The sequence below is a fragment of the Perna viridis genome, chromosome 11 (assembly GCF_037379345.1).
Source record: "Perna viridis isolate PV_CMFRI_1.1 ecotype Kerala chromosome 11, ASM3737934v1, whole genome shotgun sequence".
Taxonomy (NCBI): domain Eukaryota; kingdom Metazoa; phylum Mollusca; class Bivalvia; order Mytilida; family Mytilidae; genus Perna; species Perna viridis.
Window position 1 is genome coordinate 5,189,229 of NC_142455.1, and position 17,439 is coordinate 5,206,667.

At 39.8% G+C, this 17,439-nt stretch overlaps 40 non-coding genes across 40 annotated transcripts; all 40 read right to left on the reverse strand.

Moving 5' to 3' along the window:
• Positions 1-120: 120 nt before the first annotated feature.
• Positions 121-192, reverse strand: Trnae-cuc (transfer RNA glutamic acid (anticodon CUC)). Its single transcript has one exon. It is a non-coding gene; the product is annotated as a tRNA-Glu (tRNA).
• A 632-nt stretch (positions 193-824) lies between these two features.
• Trnaa-cgc (transfer RNA alanine (anticodon CGC)) lies at positions 825-896 on the reverse strand. Its single transcript has one exon. It is a non-coding gene; the product is annotated as a tRNA-Ala (tRNA).
• Positions 897-1,136: 240 nt separating this feature from the next.
• On the reverse strand, positions 1,137-1,208 carry Trnaa-ugc (transfer RNA alanine (anticodon UGC)). The gene has a single exon. It is a non-coding gene; the product is annotated as a tRNA-Ala (tRNA).
• Positions 1,209-1,418: 210 nt separating this feature from the next.
• Trnae-cuc (transfer RNA glutamic acid (anticodon CUC)) lies at positions 1,419-1,490 on the reverse strand. Its single transcript has one exon. It is a non-coding gene; the product is annotated as a tRNA-Glu (tRNA).
• A 634-nt stretch (positions 1,491-2,124) lies between these two features.
• Trnaa-cgc (transfer RNA alanine (anticodon CGC)) lies at positions 2,125-2,196 on the reverse strand. The gene has a single exon. It is a non-coding gene; the product is annotated as a tRNA-Ala (tRNA).
• Positions 2,197-2,436: 240 nt separating this feature from the next.
• On the reverse strand, positions 2,437-2,507 carry Trnaa-ugc (transfer RNA alanine (anticodon UGC)). Its single transcript has one exon. It is a non-coding gene; the product is annotated as a tRNA-Ala (tRNA).
• A 210-nt stretch (positions 2,508-2,717) lies between these two features.
• On the reverse strand, positions 2,718-2,789 carry Trnae-cuc (transfer RNA glutamic acid (anticodon CUC)). Its single transcript has one exon. It is a non-coding gene; the product is annotated as a tRNA-Glu (tRNA).
• A 634-nt stretch (positions 2,790-3,423) lies between these two features.
• Positions 3,424-3,495, reverse strand: Trnaa-cgc (transfer RNA alanine (anticodon CGC)). Its single transcript has one exon. It is a non-coding gene; the product is annotated as a tRNA-Ala (tRNA).
• A 240-nt stretch (positions 3,496-3,735) lies between these two features.
• Trnaa-ugc (transfer RNA alanine (anticodon UGC)) lies at positions 3,736-3,807 on the reverse strand. The gene has a single exon. It is a non-coding gene; the product is annotated as a tRNA-Ala (tRNA).
• A 209-nt stretch (positions 3,808-4,016) lies between these two features.
• Positions 4,017-4,088, reverse strand: Trnae-cuc (transfer RNA glutamic acid (anticodon CUC)). The gene has a single exon. It is a non-coding gene; the product is annotated as a tRNA-Glu (tRNA).
• A 632-nt stretch (positions 4,089-4,720) lies between these two features.
• Positions 4,721-4,792, reverse strand: Trnaa-cgc (transfer RNA alanine (anticodon CGC)). The gene has a single exon. It is a non-coding gene; the product is annotated as a tRNA-Ala (tRNA).
• Positions 4,793-5,032: 240 nt separating this feature from the next.
• On the reverse strand, positions 5,033-5,104 carry Trnaa-ugc (transfer RNA alanine (anticodon UGC)). The gene has a single exon. It is a non-coding gene; the product is annotated as a tRNA-Ala (tRNA).
• A 210-nt stretch (positions 5,105-5,314) lies between these two features.
• Trnae-cuc (transfer RNA glutamic acid (anticodon CUC)) lies at positions 5,315-5,386 on the reverse strand. Its single transcript has one exon. It is a non-coding gene; the product is annotated as a tRNA-Glu (tRNA).
• Positions 5,387-6,020: 634 nt separating this feature from the next.
• On the reverse strand, positions 6,021-6,092 carry Trnaa-cgc (transfer RNA alanine (anticodon CGC)). The gene has a single exon. It is a non-coding gene; the product is annotated as a tRNA-Ala (tRNA).
• A 240-nt stretch (positions 6,093-6,332) lies between these two features.
• Trnaa-ugc (transfer RNA alanine (anticodon UGC)) lies at positions 6,333-6,403 on the reverse strand. The gene has a single exon. It is a non-coding gene; the product is annotated as a tRNA-Ala (tRNA).
• A 209-nt stretch (positions 6,404-6,612) lies between these two features.
• Trnae-cuc (transfer RNA glutamic acid (anticodon CUC)) lies at positions 6,613-6,684 on the reverse strand. Its single transcript has one exon. It is a non-coding gene; the product is annotated as a tRNA-Glu (tRNA).
• Positions 6,685-7,316: 632 nt separating this feature from the next.
• Trnaa-cgc (transfer RNA alanine (anticodon CGC)) lies at positions 7,317-7,388 on the reverse strand. Its single transcript has one exon. It is a non-coding gene; the product is annotated as a tRNA-Ala (tRNA).
• A 240-nt stretch (positions 7,389-7,628) lies between these two features.
• On the reverse strand, positions 7,629-7,700 carry Trnaa-ugc (transfer RNA alanine (anticodon UGC)). The gene has a single exon. It is a non-coding gene; the product is annotated as a tRNA-Ala (tRNA).
• A 209-nt stretch (positions 7,701-7,909) lies between these two features.
• Positions 7,910-7,981, reverse strand: Trnae-cuc (transfer RNA glutamic acid (anticodon CUC)). Its single transcript has one exon. It is a non-coding gene; the product is annotated as a tRNA-Glu (tRNA).
• Positions 7,982-8,615: 634 nt separating this feature from the next.
• Trnaa-cgc (transfer RNA alanine (anticodon CGC)) lies at positions 8,616-8,687 on the reverse strand. The gene has a single exon. It is a non-coding gene; the product is annotated as a tRNA-Ala (tRNA).
• Positions 8,688-8,927: 240 nt separating this feature from the next.
• On the reverse strand, positions 8,928-8,999 carry Trnaa-ugc (transfer RNA alanine (anticodon UGC)). The gene has a single exon. It is a non-coding gene; the product is annotated as a tRNA-Ala (tRNA).
• A 209-nt stretch (positions 9,000-9,208) lies between these two features.
• On the reverse strand, positions 9,209-9,280 carry Trnae-cuc (transfer RNA glutamic acid (anticodon CUC)). The gene has a single exon. It is a non-coding gene; the product is annotated as a tRNA-Glu (tRNA).
• Positions 9,281-9,912: 632 nt separating this feature from the next.
• On the reverse strand, positions 9,913-9,984 carry Trnaa-cgc (transfer RNA alanine (anticodon CGC)). Its single transcript has one exon. It is a non-coding gene; the product is annotated as a tRNA-Ala (tRNA).
• Positions 9,985-10,224: 240 nt separating this feature from the next.
• Trnaa-ugc (transfer RNA alanine (anticodon UGC)) lies at positions 10,225-10,296 on the reverse strand. Its single transcript has one exon. It is a non-coding gene; the product is annotated as a tRNA-Ala (tRNA).
• Positions 10,297-10,505: 209 nt separating this feature from the next.
• On the reverse strand, positions 10,506-10,577 carry Trnae-cuc (transfer RNA glutamic acid (anticodon CUC)). The gene has a single exon. It is a non-coding gene; the product is annotated as a tRNA-Glu (tRNA).
• Positions 10,578-11,211: 634 nt separating this feature from the next.
• Positions 11,212-11,283, reverse strand: Trnaa-cgc (transfer RNA alanine (anticodon CGC)). Its single transcript has one exon. It is a non-coding gene; the product is annotated as a tRNA-Ala (tRNA).
• Positions 11,284-11,523: 240 nt separating this feature from the next.
• Trnaa-ugc (transfer RNA alanine (anticodon UGC)) lies at positions 11,524-11,595 on the reverse strand. Its single transcript has one exon. It is a non-coding gene; the product is annotated as a tRNA-Ala (tRNA).
• A 209-nt stretch (positions 11,596-11,804) lies between these two features.
• Trnae-cuc (transfer RNA glutamic acid (anticodon CUC)) lies at positions 11,805-11,876 on the reverse strand. The gene has a single exon. It is a non-coding gene; the product is annotated as a tRNA-Glu (tRNA).
• A 634-nt stretch (positions 11,877-12,510) lies between these two features.
• Trnaa-cgc (transfer RNA alanine (anticodon CGC)) lies at positions 12,511-12,582 on the reverse strand. Its single transcript has one exon. It is a non-coding gene; the product is annotated as a tRNA-Ala (tRNA).
• Positions 12,583-12,822: 240 nt separating this feature from the next.
• Positions 12,823-12,894, reverse strand: Trnaa-ugc (transfer RNA alanine (anticodon UGC)). Its single transcript has one exon. It is a non-coding gene; the product is annotated as a tRNA-Ala (tRNA).
• Positions 12,895-13,103: 209 nt separating this feature from the next.
• Trnae-cuc (transfer RNA glutamic acid (anticodon CUC)) lies at positions 13,104-13,175 on the reverse strand. The gene has a single exon. It is a non-coding gene; the product is annotated as a tRNA-Glu (tRNA).
• A 634-nt stretch (positions 13,176-13,809) lies between these two features.
• On the reverse strand, positions 13,810-13,881 carry Trnaa-cgc (transfer RNA alanine (anticodon CGC)). The gene has a single exon. It is a non-coding gene; the product is annotated as a tRNA-Ala (tRNA).
• Positions 13,882-14,121: 240 nt separating this feature from the next.
• Trnaa-ugc (transfer RNA alanine (anticodon UGC)) lies at positions 14,122-14,193 on the reverse strand. Its single transcript has one exon. It is a non-coding gene; the product is annotated as a tRNA-Ala (tRNA).
• A 210-nt stretch (positions 14,194-14,403) lies between these two features.
• Trnae-cuc (transfer RNA glutamic acid (anticodon CUC)) lies at positions 14,404-14,475 on the reverse strand. Its single transcript has one exon. It is a non-coding gene; the product is annotated as a tRNA-Glu (tRNA).
• A 634-nt stretch (positions 14,476-15,109) lies between these two features.
• On the reverse strand, positions 15,110-15,181 carry Trnaa-cgc (transfer RNA alanine (anticodon CGC)). The gene has a single exon. It is a non-coding gene; the product is annotated as a tRNA-Ala (tRNA).
• Positions 15,182-15,421: 240 nt separating this feature from the next.
• Positions 15,422-15,493, reverse strand: Trnaa-ugc (transfer RNA alanine (anticodon UGC)). The gene has a single exon. It is a non-coding gene; the product is annotated as a tRNA-Ala (tRNA).
• Positions 15,494-15,703: 210 nt separating this feature from the next.
• On the reverse strand, positions 15,704-15,775 carry Trnae-cuc (transfer RNA glutamic acid (anticodon CUC)). Its single transcript has one exon. It is a non-coding gene; the product is annotated as a tRNA-Glu (tRNA).
• A 634-nt stretch (positions 15,776-16,409) lies between these two features.
• Positions 16,410-16,481, reverse strand: Trnaa-cgc (transfer RNA alanine (anticodon CGC)). The gene has a single exon. It is a non-coding gene; the product is annotated as a tRNA-Ala (tRNA).
• Positions 16,482-16,721: 240 nt separating this feature from the next.
• Positions 16,722-16,793, reverse strand: Trnaa-ugc (transfer RNA alanine (anticodon UGC)). Its single transcript has one exon. It is a non-coding gene; the product is annotated as a tRNA-Ala (tRNA).
• Positions 16,794-17,003: 210 nt separating this feature from the next.
• Trnae-cuc (transfer RNA glutamic acid (anticodon CUC)) lies at positions 17,004-17,075 on the reverse strand. The gene has a single exon. It is a non-coding gene; the product is annotated as a tRNA-Glu (tRNA).
• Between the last annotated feature and the right edge of the window lie 364 nt (positions 17,076-17,439).

The window sequence follows — 17,439 nt, forward strand, 5'->3', positions numbered from 1 at the left end:
ACAAACAATAATGATTGTTTGTAGCCAAACTATTCGCCACAGCATGGTATAAACAAAACAAGGATTTGATAGTTTTAAAATGGCTTCATGGGGGAAAAAAAAACGGAAAGGAAAAAATTATTCCCAGACGGGGAATCGAACCCCGGCCGCCGCGGTGAGAGCGCGGAATCCTAACCACTAGACTACCTGGGACTTACTCTTAACCGGGTATACTTACTTACTTAAACAGTCATCCAAGTATGCGTCTGGTGATGGACAGTATTAAGGCGCACTCAGACGTTAAAACCCGGGCTGTCAAATGTAAATAGATACCAGTCAAGTACATTCGACAAATGTCTGTAGTGAACTACGCAGGGCTATAATTGTAAAGTAGGAAGATGTTGTCTGTCAACACTGGACGAATGTATTTTTTTGACTTCTTTCTTTTCCCTCCGAAGGAGTGAAATCTTCACATAGTTCATTTTGCAGCTTACAACTGTTACAGTACTACATTTCCATTTGTGCCCTCAAAAAACACCACCAGTGAGATTTGTGCTAGGTAAATGAACGACAACCATTCTTGGACACATCTTGCTGAGACTGACAAAATTGAATTAAGGTGACCGCGCAGCCGACATTATAAATCGAAATAAGTTTCGTCTATAAATATTATTTCATATTTTTTTCAATTACATTTTGCAGCATTGGTTATGGGTAACCTTTAACGTACACTGCAAGTTGTCTGCAAGAGAAAGGAAGACGTTCTTTTAGAAACTGTAGTAGAAGTGTACATATACAATACTGTACGTATGATCACTTGGACAGGATGAACAAGGAAAAAAATATGGAGATGCCGGGGATCGAACCCGGGGCCTTTCACATGCGAAGCGAACGCTCTACCACTGAGCTACATCCCCGTCATAGCCTGCTAAAATAATTTAATACTAAATAGTCCACTTGTATTGTAAAACATGGCGAAAACAGGTTACAGTGTCGTAGTAGAGATCAGTCAGGCGGATCGTGCAATTAAAAGACTTCACTCGGAGTTTCAAACGGATGCTACACTAGCTGAAGCAACTGTTCTGTAATTAAAAAACCAGATAAGATGAAATAACATATTATCTTTAAGGAAAAAAGAGGTTAAAAAAATATAGAAGTGGAGATGCCGGGGATCGAACCCGGGGCCTTTCACATGCAAAGCGAACGCTCTACCACTGAGCTACATCCCCTTCTTAATAAACATCTTGCATTTTTTATATTAGTACCTGTTGCGAAACTAGCTCTTCGACTATTAAAGATCGATATGAAAAGAGAGAAGACAAACAATAATGATTGTTTGTAGCTAAACTATTCGCCACAGCATGGTATAAACAAAACAAGGATTTGATAGTTTTAAAATGGCTTCATGGGGGAAAAAAAAAACGGAAAGGAAAAAATTATTCCCAGACGGGGAATCGAACCCCGGCCGCCGCGGTGAGAGCGCGGAATCCTAACCACTAGACTACCTGGGACTTACTCTTAACCGGGTATACTTACTTACTTAAACAGTCATCCAAGTATGCGTCTGGTGATGGACAGTATTAAGGCGCACTCAGACGTTAAAACCCGGGCTGTCAAATGTAAATAGATACCAGTCAAGTACATTCGACAAATGTCTGTAGTGAACTACGCAGGGCTATAATTGTAAAGTAGGAAGATGTTGTCTGTCAACACTGGACGAATGTATTTTTTTGACTTCTTTCTTTTCCCTCCGAAGGAGTGAAATCTTCACATAGTTCATTTTGCAGCTTACAACTGTTACAGTACTACATTTCCATTTGTGCCCTCAAAAAACACCACCAGTGAGATTTGTGCTAGGTAAATGAACGACAACCATTCTTGGACACATCTTGCTGAGACTGACAAAATTGAATTAAGGTGACCGCGCAGCCGACATTATAAATCGAAATAAGTTTCGTCTATAAATATTATTTCATATTTTTTTCAATTACATTTTGCAGCATTGGTTATGGGTAACCTTTAACGTACACTGCAAGTTGTCTGCAAGAGAAAGGAAGACGTTCTTTTAGAAACTGTAGTAGAAGTGTACATATACAATACTGTACGTATGATCACTCTTGGACAGGATGAACAAGGAAAAAAATATGGAGATGCCGGGGATCGAACCCGGGGCCTTTCACATGCGAAGCGAACGCTCTACCACTGAGCTACATCCCCGTCATAGCCTGCTAAAATAATTTAATACTAAATAGTCCACTTGTATTGTAAAACATGGCGAAAACAGGTTACAGTGTCGTAGTAGAGATCAGTCAGGCGGATCGTGCAATTAAAAGACTTCACTCGGAGTTTCAAACGGATGCTACACTAGCTGAAGCAACTGTTCTGTAATTAAAAAACCAGATAAGATGAAATAACATATTATCTTTAAGGAAAAAAGAGGTTAAAAAAATATAGAAGTGGAGATGCCGGGATCGAACCCGGGGCCTTTCACATGCAAAGCGAACGCTCTACCACTGAGCTACATCCCCTTCTTAATAAACATCTTGCATTTTTTATATTAGTACCTGTTGCGAAACTAGCTCTTCGACTATTAAAGATCGATATGAAAAGAGAGAAGACAAACAATAATGATTGTTTGTAGCCAAACTATTCGCCACAGCATGGTATAAACAAAACAAGGATTTGATAGTTTTAAAATGGCTTCATGGGGGAAAAAAAAAACGGAAAGGAAAAAATTATTCCCAGACGGGGAATCGAACCCCGGCCGCCGCGGTGAGAGCGCGGAATCCTAACCACTAGACTACCTGGGACTTACTCTTAACCGGGTATACTTACTTACTTAAACAGTCATCCAAGTATGCGTCTGGTGATGGACAGTATTAAGGCGCACTCAGACGTTAAAACCCGGGCTGTCAAATGTAAATAGATACCAGTCAAGTACATTCGACAAATGTCTGTAGTGAACTACGCAGGGCTATAATTGTAAAGTAGGAAGATGTTGTCTGTCAACACTGGACGAATGTATTTTTTTGACTTCTTTCTTTTCCCTCCGAAGGAGTGAAATCTTCACATAGTTCATTTTGCAGCTTACAACTGTTACAGTACTACATTTCCATTTGTGCCCTCAAAAAACACCACCAGTGAGATTTGTGCTAGGTAAATGAACGACAACCATTCTTGGACACATCTTGATGAGACTGACAAAATTGAATTAAGGTGACCGCGCAGCCGACATTATAAATCGAAATAAGTTTCGTCTATAAATATTATTTCATATTTTTTTCAATTACATTTTGCAGCATTGGTTATGGGTAACCTTTAACGTACACTGCAAGTTGTCTGCAAGAGAAAGGAAGACGTTCTTTTAGAAACTGTAGTAGAAGTGTACATATACAATACTGTACGTATGATCACTCTTGGACAGGATGAACAAGGAAAAAAATATAGAGATGCCGGGGATCGAACCCGGGGCCTTTCACATGCGAAGCGAACGCTCTACCACTGAGCTACATCCCCGTCATAGCCTGCTAAAATAATTTAATACTAAATAGTCCACTTGTATTGTAAAACATGGCGAAAACAGGTTACAGTGTCGTAGTAGAGATCAGTCAGGCGGATCGTGCAATTAAAAGACTTCACTCGGAGTTTCAAACGGATGCTACACTAGCTGAAGCAACTGTTCTGTAATTAAAAAACCAGATAAGATGAAATAACATATTATCTTTAAGGAAAAAAGAGGTTAAAAAAATATAGAAGTGGAGATGCCGGGGATCGAACCCGGGGCCTTTCACATGCAAAGCGAACGCTCTACCACTGAGCTACATCCCCTTCTTAATAAACATCTTGCATTTTTTATATTAGTACCTGTTGCGAAACTAGCTCTTCGACTATTAAAGATCGATATGAAAAGAGAGAAGACAAACAATAATGATTGTTTGTAGCCAAACTATTCGCCACAGCATGGTATAAACAAAACAAGGATTTGATAGTTTTAAAATGGCTTCATGGGGGAAAAAAAAACGGAAAGGAAAAAATTATTCCCAGACGGGGAATCGAACCCCGGCCGCCGCGGTGAGAGCGCGGAATCCTAACCACTAGACTACCTGGGACTTACTCTTAACCGGGTATACTTACTTACTTAAACAGTCATCCAAGTATGCGTCTGGTGATGGACAGTATTAAGGCGCACTCAGACGTTAAAACCCGGGCTGTCAAATGTAAATAGATACCAGTCAAGTACATTCGACAAATGTCTGTAGTGAACTACGCAGGGCTATAATTGTAAAGTAGGAAGATGTTGTCTGTCAACACTGGACGAATGTATTTTTTTGACTTCTTTCTTTTCCCTCCGAAGGAGTGAAATCTTCACATAGTTCATTTTGCAGCTTACAACTGTTACAGTACTACATTTCCATTTGTGCCCTCAAAAAACACCACCAGTGAGATTTGTGCTAGGTAAATGAACGACAACCATTCTTGGACACATCTTGCTGAGACTGACAAAATTGAATTAAGGTGACCGCGCAGCCGACATTATAAATCGAAATAAGTTTCGTCTATAAATATTATTTCATATTTTTTTCAATTACATTTTGCAGCATTGGTTATGGGTAACCTTTAACGTACACTGCAAGTTGTCTGCAAGAGAAAGGAAGACGTTCTTTTAGAAACTGTAGTAGAAGTGTACATATACAATACTGTACGTATGATCACTTGGACAGGATGAACAAGGAAAAAAATATGGAGATGCCGGGGATCGAACCCGGGGCCTTTCACATGCGAAGCGAACGCTCTACCACTGAGCTACATCCCCGTCATAGCCTGCTAAAATAATTTAATACTAAATAGTCCACTTGTATTGTAAAACATGGCGAAAACAGGTTACAGTGTCGTAGTAGAGATCAGTCAGGCGGATCGTGCAATTAAAAGACTTCACTCGGAGTTTCAAACGGATGCTACACTAGCTGAAGCAACTGTTCTGTAATTAAAAAACCAGATAAGATGAAATAACATATTATCTTTAAGGAAAAAAGAGGTTAAAAAAATATAGAAGTGGAGATGCCGGGGATCGAACCCGGGGCCTTTCACATGCAAAGCGAACGCTCTACCACTGAGCTACATCCCCTTCTTAATAAACATCTTGCATTTTTTATATTAGTACCTGTTGCGAAACTAGCTCTTCGACTATTAAAGATCGATATGAAAAGAGAGAAGACAAACAATAATGATTGTTTGTAGCCAAACTATTCGCCACAGCATGGTATAAACAAAACAAGGATTTGATAGTTTTAAAATGGCTTCATGGGGGGAAAAAAAAACGGAAAGGAAAAAATTATTCCCAGACGGGGAATCGAACCCCGGCCGCCGCGGTGAGAGCGCGGAATCCTAACCACTAGACTACCTGGGACTTACTCTTAACCGGGTATACTTACTTACTTAAACAGTCATCCAAGTATGCGTCTGGTGATGGACAGTATTAAGGCGCACTCAGACGTTAAAACCCGGGCTGTCAAATGTAAATAGATACCAGTCAAGTACATTCGACAAATGTCTGTAGTGAACTACGCAGGGCTATAATTGTAAAGTAGGAAGATGTTGTCTGTCAACACTGGACGAATGTATTTTTTTGACTTCTTTCTTTTCCCTCCGAAGGAGTGAAATCTTCACATAGTTCATTTTGCAGCTTACAACTGTTACAGTACTACATTTCCATTTGTGCCCTCAAAAAACACCACCAGTGAGATTTGTGCTAGGTAAATGAACGACAACCATTCTTGGACACATCTTGCTGAGACTGACAAAATTGAATTAAGGTGACCGCGCAGCCGACATTATAAATCGAAATAAGTTTCGTCTATAAATATTATTTCATATTTTTTTCAATTACATTTTGCAGCATTGGTTATGGGTAACCTTTAACGTACACTGCAAGTTGTCTGCAAGAGAAAGGAAGACGTTCTTTTAGAAACTGTAGTAGAAGTGTACATATACAATACTGTACGTATGATCACTCTTGGACAGGATGAACAAGGAAAAAAATATGGAGATGCCGGGGATCGAACCCGGGGCCTTTCACATGCGAAGCGAACGCTCTACCACTGAGCTACATCCCCGTCATAGCCTGCTAAAATAATTTATTACTAAATAGTCCACTTGTATTGTAAAACATGGCGAAAACAGGTTACAGTGTCGTAGTAGAGATCAGTCAGGCGGATCGTGCAATTAAAAGACTTCACTCGGAGTTTCAAACGGATGCTACACTAGCTGAAGCAACTGTTCTGTAATTAAAAAACCAGATAAGATGAAATAACATATTATCTTTAAGGAAAAAAGAGGTTAAAAAAATATAGAAGTGGAGATGCCGGGATCGAACCCGGGGCCTTTCACATGCAAAGCGAACGCTCTACCACTGAGCTACATCCCCTTCTTAATAAACATCTTGCATTTTTTATATTAGTACCTGTTGCGAAACTGGCTCTTCGACTATTAAAGATCGATATGAAAAGAGAGAAGACAAACAATAATGATTGTTTGTAGCCAAACTATTCGCCACAGCATGGTATAAACAAAACAAGGATTTGATAGTTTTAAAATGGCTTCATGGGGGAAAAAAAAACGGAAAGGAAAAAATTATTCCCAGACGGGGAATCGAACCCCGGCCGCCGCGGTGAGAGCGCGGAATCCTAACCACTAGACTACCTGGGACTTACTCTTAACCGGGTATACTTACTTACTTAAACAGTCATCCAAGTATGCGTCTGGTGATGGACAGTATTAAGGCGCACTCAGACGTTAAAACCCGGGCTGTCAAATGTAAATAGATACCAGTCAAGTACATTCGACAAATGTCTGTAGTGAACTACGCAGGGCTATAATTGTAAAGTAGGAAGATGTTGTCTGTCAACACTGGACGAATGTATTTTTTTGACTTCTTTCTTTTCCCTCCGAAGGAGTGAAATCTTCACATAGTTCATTTTGCAGCTTACAACTGTTACAGTACTACATTTCCATTTGTGCCCTCAAAAAACACCACCAGTGAGATTTGTGCTAGGTAAATGAACGACAACCATTCTTGGACACATCTTGCTGAGACTGACAAAATTGAATTAAGGTGACCGCGCAGCCGACATTATAAATCGAAATAAGTTTCGTCTATAAATATTATTTCATATTTTTTTCAATTACATTTTGCAGCATTGGTTATGGGTAACCTTTAACGTACACTGCAAGTTGTCTGCAAGAGAAAGGAAGACGTTCTTTTAGAAACTGTAGTAGAAGTGTACATATACAATACTGTACGTATGATCACTTGGACAGGATGAACAAGGAAAAAAATATGGAGATGCCGGGGATCGAACCCGGGGCCTTTCACATGCGAAGCGAACGCTCTACCACTGAGCTACATCCCCGTCATAGCCTGCTAAAATAATTTAATACTAAATAGTCCACTTGTATTGTAAAACATGGCGAAAACAGGTTACAGTGTCGTAGTAGAGATCAGTCAGGCGGATCGTGCAATTAAAAGACTTCACTCGGAGTTTCAAACGGATGCTACACTAGCTGAAGCAACTGTTCTGTAATTAAAAAACCAGATAAGATGAAATAACATATTATCTTTAAGGAAAAAAGAGGTTAAAAAAATATAGAAGTGGAGATGCCGGGGATCGAACCCGGGGCCTTTCACATGCAAAGCGAACGCTCTACCACTGAGCTACATCCCCTTCTTAATAAACATCTTGCATTTTTTATATTAGTACCTGTTGCGAAACTAGCTCTTCGACTATTAAAGATCGATATGAAAAGAGAGAAGACAAACAATAATGATTGTTTGTAGCCAAACTATTCGCCACAGCATGGTATAAACAAAACAAGGATTTGATAGTTTTAAAATGGCTTCATGGGGGAAAAAAAAACGGAAAGGAAAAAATTATTCCCAGACGGGGAATCGAACCCCGGCCGCCGCGGTGAGAGCGCGGAATCCTAACCACTAGACTACCTGGGACTTACTCTTAACCGGGTATACTTACTTACTTAAACAGTCATCCAAGTATGCGTCTGGTGATGGACAGTATTAAGGCGCACTCAGACGTTAAAACCCGGGCTGTCAAATGTAAATAGATACCAGTCAAGTACATTCGACAAATGTCTGTAGTGAACTACGCAGGGCTATAATTGTAAAGTAGGAAGATGTTGTCTGTCAACACTGGACGAATGTATTTTTTTGACTTCTTTCTTTTCCCTCCGAAGGAGTGAAATCTTCACATAGTTCATTTTGCAGCTTACAACTGTTACAGTACTACATTTCCATTTGTGCCCTCAAAAAACACCACCAGTGAGATTTGTGCTAGGTAAATGAACGACAACCATTCTTGGACACATCTTGATGAGACTGACAAAATTGAATTAAGGTGACCGCGCAGCCGACATTATAAATCGAAATAAGTTTCGTCTATAAATATTATTTCATATTTTTTTCAATTACATTTTGCAGCATCGGTTATGGGTAACCTTTAACGTACACTGCAAGTTGTCTGCAAGAGAAAGGAAGACGTTCTTTTAGAAACTGTAGTAGAAGTGTACATATACAATACTGTACGTATGATCACTCTTGGACAGGATGAACAAGGAAAAAAATATAGAGATGCCGGGGATCGAACCCGGGGCCTTTCACATGCGAAGCGAACGCTCTACCACTGAGCTACATCCCCGTCATAGCCTGCTAAAATAATTTAATACTAAATAGTCCACTTGTATTGTAAAACATGGCGAAAACAGGTTACAGTGTCGTAGTAGAGATCAGTCAGGCGGATCGTGCAATTAAAAGACTTCACTCGGAGTTTCAAACGGATGCTACACTAGCTGAAGCAACTGTTCTGTAATTAAAATACCAGATAAGATGAAATAACATATTATCTTTAAGGAAAAAAGAGGTTAAAAAAATATAGAAGTGGAGATGCCGGGGATCGAACCCGGGGCCTTTCACATGCAAAGCGAACGCTCTACCACTGAGCTACATCCCCTTCTTAATAAACATCTTGCATTTTTTATATTAGTACCTGTTGCGAAACTAGCTCTTCGACTATTAAAGATCGATATGAAAAGAGAGAAGACAAACAATAATGATTGTTTGTAGCCAAACTATTCGCCACAGCATGGTATAAACAAAACAAGGATTTGATAGTTTTAAAATGGCTTCATGGGGGAAAAAAAAACGGAAAGGAAAAAATTATTCCCAGACGGGGAATCGAACCCCGGCCGCCGCGGTGAGAGCGCGGAATCCTAACCACTAGACTACCTGGGACTTACTCTTAACCGGGTATACTTACTTACTTAAACAGTCATCCAAGTATGCGTCTGGTGATGGACAGTATTAAGGCGCACTCAGACGTTAAAACCCGGGCTGTCAAATGTAAATAGATACCAGTCAAGTACATTCGACAAATGTCTGTAGTGAACTACGCAGGGCTATAATTGTAAAGTAGGAAGATGTTGTCTGTCAACACTGGACGAATGTATTTTTTTGACTTCTTTCTTTTCCCTCCGAAGGAGTGAAATCTTCACATAGTTCATTTTGCAGCTTACAACTGTTACAGTACTACATTTCCATTTGTGCCCTCAAAAAACACCACCAGTGAGATTTGTGCTAGGTAAATGAACGACAACCATTCTTGGACACATCTTGCTGAGACTGACAAAATTGAATTAAGGTGACCGCGCAGCCGACATTATAAATCGAAATAAGTTTCGTCTATAAATATTATTTCATATTTTTTTCAATTACATTTTGCAGCATTGGTTATGGGTAACCTTTAACGTACACTGCAAGTTGTCTGCAAGAGAAAGGAAGACGTTCTTTTAGAAACTGTAGTAGAAGTGTACATATACAATACTGTACGTATGATCACTTGGACAGGATGAACAAGGAAAAAAATATGGAGATGCCGGGGATCGAACCCGGGGCCTTTCACATGCGAAGCGAACGCTCTACCACTGAGCTACATCCCCGTCATAGCCTGCTAAAATAATTTAATACTAAATAGTCCACTTGTATTGTAAAACATGGCGAAAACAGGTTACAGTGTCGTAGTAGAGATCAGTCAGGCGGATCGTGCAATTAAAAGACTTCACTCGGAGTTTCAAACGGATGCTACACTAGCTGAAGCAACTGTTCTGTAATTAAAAAACCAGATAAGATGAAATAACATATTATCTTTAAGGAAAAAAGAGGTTAAAAAAATATAGAAGTGGAGATGCCGGGGATCGAACCCGGGGCCTTTCACATGCAAAGCGAACGCTCTACCACTGAGCTACATCCCCTTCTTAATAAACATCTTGCATTTTTTATATTAGTACCTGTTGCGAAACTAGCTCTTCGACTATTAAAGATCGATATGAAAAGAGAGAAGACAAACAATAATGATTGTTTGTAGCCAAACTATTCGCCACAGCATGGTATAAACAAAACAAGGATTTGATAGTTTTAAAATGGCTTCATGGGGGAAAAAAAAACGGAAAGGAAAAAATTATTCCCAGACGGGGAATCGAACCCCGGCCGCCGCGGTGAGAGCGCGGAATCCTAACCACTAGACTACCTGGGACTTACTCTTAACCGGGTATACTTACTTACTTAAACAGTCATCCAAGTATGCGTCTGGTGATGGACAGTATTAAGGCGCACTCAGACGTTAAAACCCGGGCTGTCAAATGTAAATAGATACCAGTCAAGTACATTCGACAAATGTCTGTAGTGAACTACGCAGGGCTATAATTGTAAAGTAGGAAGATGTTGTCTGTCAACACTGGACGAATGTATTTTTTTGACTTCTTTCTTTTCCCTCCGAAGGAGTGAAATCTTCACATAGTTCATTTTGCAGCTTACAACTGTTACAGTACTACATTTCCATTTGTGCCCTCAAAAAACACCACCAGTGAGATTTGTGCTAGGTAAATGAACGACAACCATTCTTGGACACATCTTGATGAGACTGACAAAATTGAATTAAGGTGACCGCGCAGCCGACATTATAAATCGAAATAAGTTTCGTCTATAAATATTATTTCATATTTTTTTCAATTACATTTTGCAGCATCGGTTATGGGTAACCTTTAACGTACACTGCAAGTTGTCTGCAAGAGAAAGGAAGACGTTCTTTTAGAAACTGTAGTAGAAGTGTACATATACAATACTGTACGTATGATCACTCTTGGACAGGATGAACAAGGAAAAAAATATAGAGATGCCGGGGATCGAACCCGGGGCCTTTCACATGCGAAGCGAACGCTCTACCACTGAGCTACATCCCCGTCATAGCCTGCTAAAATAATTTAATACTAAATAGTCCACTTGTATTGTAAAACATGGCGAAAACAGGTTACAGTGTCGTAGTAGAGATCAGTCAGGCGGATCGTGCAATTAAAAGACTTCACTCGGAGTTTCAAACGGATGCTACACTAGCTGAAGCAACTGTTCTGTAATTAAAAAACCAGATAAGATGAAATAACATATTATCTTTAAGGAAAAAAGAGGTTAAAAAAATATAGAAGTGGAGATGCCGGGGATCGAACCCGGGGCCTTTCACATGCAAAGCGAACGCTCTACCACTGAGCTACATCCCCTTCTTAATAAACATCTTGCATTTTTTATATTAGTACCTGTTGCGAAACTAGCTCTTCGACTATTAAAGATCGATATGAAAAGAGAGAAGACAAACAATAATGATTGTTTGTAGCCAAACTATTCGCCACAGTATGGTATAAACAAAACAAGGATTTGATAGTTTTAAAATGGCTTCATGGGGGAAAAAAAAACGGAAAGGAAAAAATTATTCCCAGACGGGGAATCGAACCCCGGCCGCCGCGGTGAGAGCGCGGAATCCTAACCACTAGACTACCTGGGACTTACTCTTAACCGGGTATACTTACTTACTTAAACAGTCATCCAAGTATGCGTCTGGTGATGGACAGTATTAAGGCGCACTCAGACGTTAAAACCCGGGCTGTCAAATGTAAATAGATACCAGTCAAGTACATTCGACAAATGTCTGTAGTGAACTACGCAGGGCTATAATTGTAAAGTAGGAAGATGTTGTCTATCAACACTGGACGAATGTATTTTTTTGACTTCTTTCTTTTCCCTCCGAAGGAGTGAAATCTTCACATAGTTCATTTTGCAGCTTACAACTGTTACAGTACTACATTTCCATTTGTGCCCTCAAAAAACACCACCAGTGAGATTTGTGCTAGGTAAATGAACGACAACCATTCTTGGACACATCTTGCTGAGACTGACAAAATTGAATTAAGGTGACCGCGCAGCCGACATTATAAATCGAAATAAGTTTCGTCTATAAATATTATTTCATATTTTTTTCAATTACATTTTGCAGCATTGGTTATGGGTAACCTTTAACGTACACTGCAAGTTGTCTGCAAGAGAAAGGAAGACGTTCTTTTAGAAACTGTAGTAGAAGTGTACATATACAATACTGTACGTATGATCACTCTTGGACAGGATGAACAAGGAAAAAAATATGGAGATGCCGGGGATCGAACCCGGGGCCTTTCACATGCGAAGCGAACGCTCTACCACTGAGCTACATCCCCGTCATAGCCTGCTAAAATAATTTAATACTAAATAGTCCACTTGTATTGTAAAACATGGCGAAAACAGGTTACAGTGTCGTAGTAGAGATCAGTCAGGCGGATCGTGCAATTAAAAGACTTCACTCGGAGTTTCAAACGGATGCTACACTAGCTGAAGCAACTGTTCTGTAATTAAAAAACCAGATAAGATGAAATAACATATTATCTTTAAGGAAAAAAGAGGTTAAAAAAATATAGAAGTGGAGATGCCGGGGATCGAACCCGGGGCCTTTCACATGCAAAGCGAACGCTCTACCACTGAGCTACATCCCCTTCTTAATAAACATCTTGCATTTTTTATATTAGTACCTGTTGCGAAACTAGCTCTTCGACTATTAAAGATCGATATGAAAAGAGAGAAGACAAACAATAATGATTGTTTGTAGCCAAACTATTCGCCACAGTATGGTATAAACAAAACAAGGATTTGATAGTTTTAAAATGGCTTCATGGGGGAAAAAAAAACGGAAAGGAAAAAATTATTCCCAGACGGGGAATCGAACCCCGGCCGCCGCGGTGAGAGCGCGGAATCCTAACCACTAGACTACCTGGGACTTACTCTTAACCGGGTATACTTACTTACTTAAACAGTCATCCAAGTATGCGTCTGGTGATGGACAGTATTAAGGCGCACTCAGACGTTAAAACCCGGGCTGTCAAATGTAAATAGATACCAGTCAAGTACATTCGACAAATGTCTGTAGTGAACTACGCAGGGCTATAATTGTAAAGTAGGAAGATGTTGTCTATCAACACTGGACGAATGTATTTTTTTGACTTCTTTCTTTTCCCTCCGAAGGAGTGAAATCTTCACATAGTTCATTTTGCAGCTTACAACTGTTACAGTACTACATTTCCATTTGTGCCCTCAAAAAACACCACCAGTGAGATTTGTGCTAGGTAAATGAACGACAACCATTCTTGGACACATCTTGCTGAGACTGACAAAATTGAATTAAGGTGACCGCGCAGCCGACATTATAAATCGAAATAAGTTTCGTCTATAAATATTATTTCATATTTTTTTCAATTACATTTTGCAGCATTGGTTATGGGTAACCTTTAACGTACACTGCAAGTTGTCTGCAAGAGAAAGGAAGACGTTCTTTTAGAAACTGTAGTAGAAGTGTACATATACAATACTGTACGTATGATCACTCTTGGACAGGATGAACAAGGAAAAAAATATGGAGATGCCGGGGATCGAACCCGGGGCCTTTCACATGCGAAGCGAACGCTCTACCACTGAGCTACATCCCCGTCATAGCCTGCTAAAATAATTTAATACTAAATAGTCCACTTGTATTGTAAAACATGGCGAAAACAGGTTACAGTGTCGTAGTAGAGATCAGTCAGGCGGATCGTGCAATTAAAAGACTTCACTCGGAGTTTCAAACGGATGCTACACTAGCTGAAGCAACTGTTCTGTAATTAAAAAACCAGATAAGATGAAATAACATATTATCTTTAAGGAAAAAAGAGGTTAAAAAAATATAGAAGTGGAGATGCCGGGGATCGAACCCGGGGCCTTTCACATGCAAAGCGAACGCTCTACCACTGAGCTACATCCCCTTCTTAATAAACATCTTGCATTTTTTATATTAGTACCTGTTGCGAAACTAGCTCTTCGACTATTAAAGATCGATATGAAAAGAGAGAAGACAAACAATAATGATTGTTTGTAGCCAAACTATTCGCCACAGCATGGTATAAACAAAACAAGGATTTGATAGTTTTAAAATGGCTTCATGGGGGAAAAAAAAAACGGAAAGGAAAAAATTATTCCCAGACGGGGAATCGAACCCCGGCCGCCGCGGTGAGAGCGCGGAATCCTAACCACTAGACTACCTGGGACTTACTCTTAACCGGGTATACTTACTTACTTAAACAGTCATCCAAGTATGCGTCTGGTGATGGACAGTATTAAGGCGCACTCAGACGTTAAAACCCGGGCTGTCAAATGTAAATAGATACCAGTCAAGTACATTCGACAAATGTCTGTAGTGAACTACGCAGGGCTATAATTGTAAAGTAGGAAGATGTTGTCTGTCAACACTGGACGAATGTATTTTTTTGACTTCTTTCTTTTCCCTCCGAAGGAGTGAAATCTTCACATAGTTCATTTTGCAGCTTACAACTGTTACAGTACTACATTTCCATTTGTGCCCTCAAAAAACACCACCAGTGAGATTTGTGCTAGGTAAATGAACGACAACCATTCTTGGACACATCTTGCTGAGACTGACAAAATTGAATTAAGGTGACCGCGCAGCCGACATTATAAATCGAAATAAGTTTCGTCTATAAATATTATTTCATATTTTTTTCAATTACATTTTGCAGCATTGGTTATGGGTAACCTTTAACGTACACTGCAAGTTGTCTGCAAGAGAAAGGAAGACGTTCTTTTAGAAACTGTAGTAGAAGTGTACATATACAATACTGTACGTATGATCACTCTTGGACAGGATGAACAAGGAAAAAAATATGGAGATGCCGGGGATCGAACCCGGGGCCTTTCACATGCGAAGCGAACGCTCTACCACTGAGCTACATCCCCGTCATAGCCTGCTAAAATAATTTAATACTAAATAGTCCACTTGTATTGTAAAACATGGCGAAAACAGGTTACAGTGTCGTAGTAGAGATCAGTCAGGCGGATCGTGCAATTAAAAGACTTCACTCGGAGTTTCAAACGGATGCTACACTAGCTGAAGCAACTGTTCTGTAATTAAAAAACCAGATAAGATGAAATAACATATTATCTTTAAGGAAAAAAGAGGTTAAAAAAATATAGAAGTGGAGATGCCGGGGATCGAACCCGGGGCCTTTCACATGCAAAGCGAACGCTCTACCACTGAGCTACATCCCCTTCTTAATAAACATCTTGCATTTTTTATATTAGTACCTGTTGCGAAACTAGCTCTTCGACTATTAAAGATCGATATGAAAAGAGAGAAGACAAACAATAATGATTGTTTGTAGCCAAACTATTCGCCACAGCATGGTATAAACAAAACAAGGATTTGATAGTTTTAAAATGGCTTCATGGGGGAAAAAAAAAACGGAAAGGAAAAAATTATTCCCAGACGGGGAATCGAACCCCGGCCGCCGCGGTGAGAGCGCGGAATCCTAACCACTAGACTACCTGGGACTTACTCTTAACCGGGTATACTTACTTACTTAAACAGTCATCCAAGTATGCGTCTGGTGATGGACAGTATTAAGGCGCACTCAGACGTTAAAACCCGGGCTGTCAAATGTAAATAGATACCAGTCAAGTACATTCGACAAATGTCTGTAGTGAACTACGCAGGGCTATAATTGTAAAGTAGGAAGATGTTGTCTGTCAACACTGGACGAATGTATTTTTTTGACTTCTTTCTTTTCCCTCCGAAGGAGTGAAATCTTCACATAGTTCATTTTGCAGCTTACAACTGTTACAGTACTACATTTCCATTTGTGCCCTCAAAAAACACCACCAGTGAGATTTGTGCTAGGTAAATGAACGACAACCATTCTTGGACACATCTTGATGAGACTGACAAAATTGAATTAAGGTGACCGCGCAGCCGACATTATAAATCGAAATAAGTTTCGTCTATAAATATTATTTCATATTTTTTTCAATTACATTTTGCAGCATTGGTTATGGGTAACCTTTAACGTACACTGCAAGTTGTCTGCAAGAGAAAGGAAGACGTTCTTTTAGAAACTGTAGTAGAAGTGTACATATACAATACTGTACGTATGATCACTCTTGGACAGGATGAACAAGGAAAAAAATATAGAGATGCCGGGGATCGAACCCGGGGCCTTTCACATGCGAAGCGAACGCTCTACCACTGAGCTACATCCCCGTCATAGCCTGCTAAAATAATTTAATACTAAATAGTCCACTTGTATTGTAAAACATGGCGAAAACAGGTTACAGTGTCGTAGTAGAGATCAGTCAGGCGGATCGTGCAATTAAAAGACTTCACTCGGAGTTTCAAACGGATGCTACACTAGCTGAAGCAACTGTTCTGTAATTAAAAAACCAGATAAGATGAAATAACATATTATCTTTAAGGAAAAAAGAGGTTAAAAAAATATAGAAGTGGAGATGCCGGGGATCGAACCCGGGGCCTTTCACATGCAAAGCGAACGCTCTACCACTGAGCTACATCCCCTTCTTAATAAACATCTTGCATTTTTTATATTAGTACCTGTTGCGAAACTAGCTCTTCGACTATTAAAGATCGATATGAAAAGAGAGAAGACAAACAATAATGATTGTTTGTAGCCAAACTATTCGCCACAGCATGGTATAAACAAAACAAGGATTTGATAGTTTTAAAATGGCTTCATGGGGGAAAAAAAAAACGGAAAGGAAAAAATTATTCCCAGACGGGGAATCGAACCCCGGCCGCCGCGGTGAGAGCGCGGAATCCTAACCACTAGACTACCTGGGACTTACTCTTAACCGGGTATACTTACTTACTTAAACAGTCATCCAAGTATGCGTCTGGTGATGGACAGTATTAAGGCGCACTCAGACGTTAAAACCCGGGCTGTCAAATGTAAATAGATACCAGTCAAGTACATTCGACAAATGTCTGTAGTGAACTACGCAGGGCTATAATTGTAAAGTAGGAAGATGTTGTCTGTCAACACTGGACGAATGTATTTTTTTGACTTCTTTCTTTTCCCTCCGAAGGAGTGAAATCTTCACATAGTTCATTTTGCAGCTTACAACTGTTACAGTACTACATTTCCATTTGTGCCCTCAAAAAACACCACCAGTGAGATTTGTGCTAGGTAAATGAACGACAACCA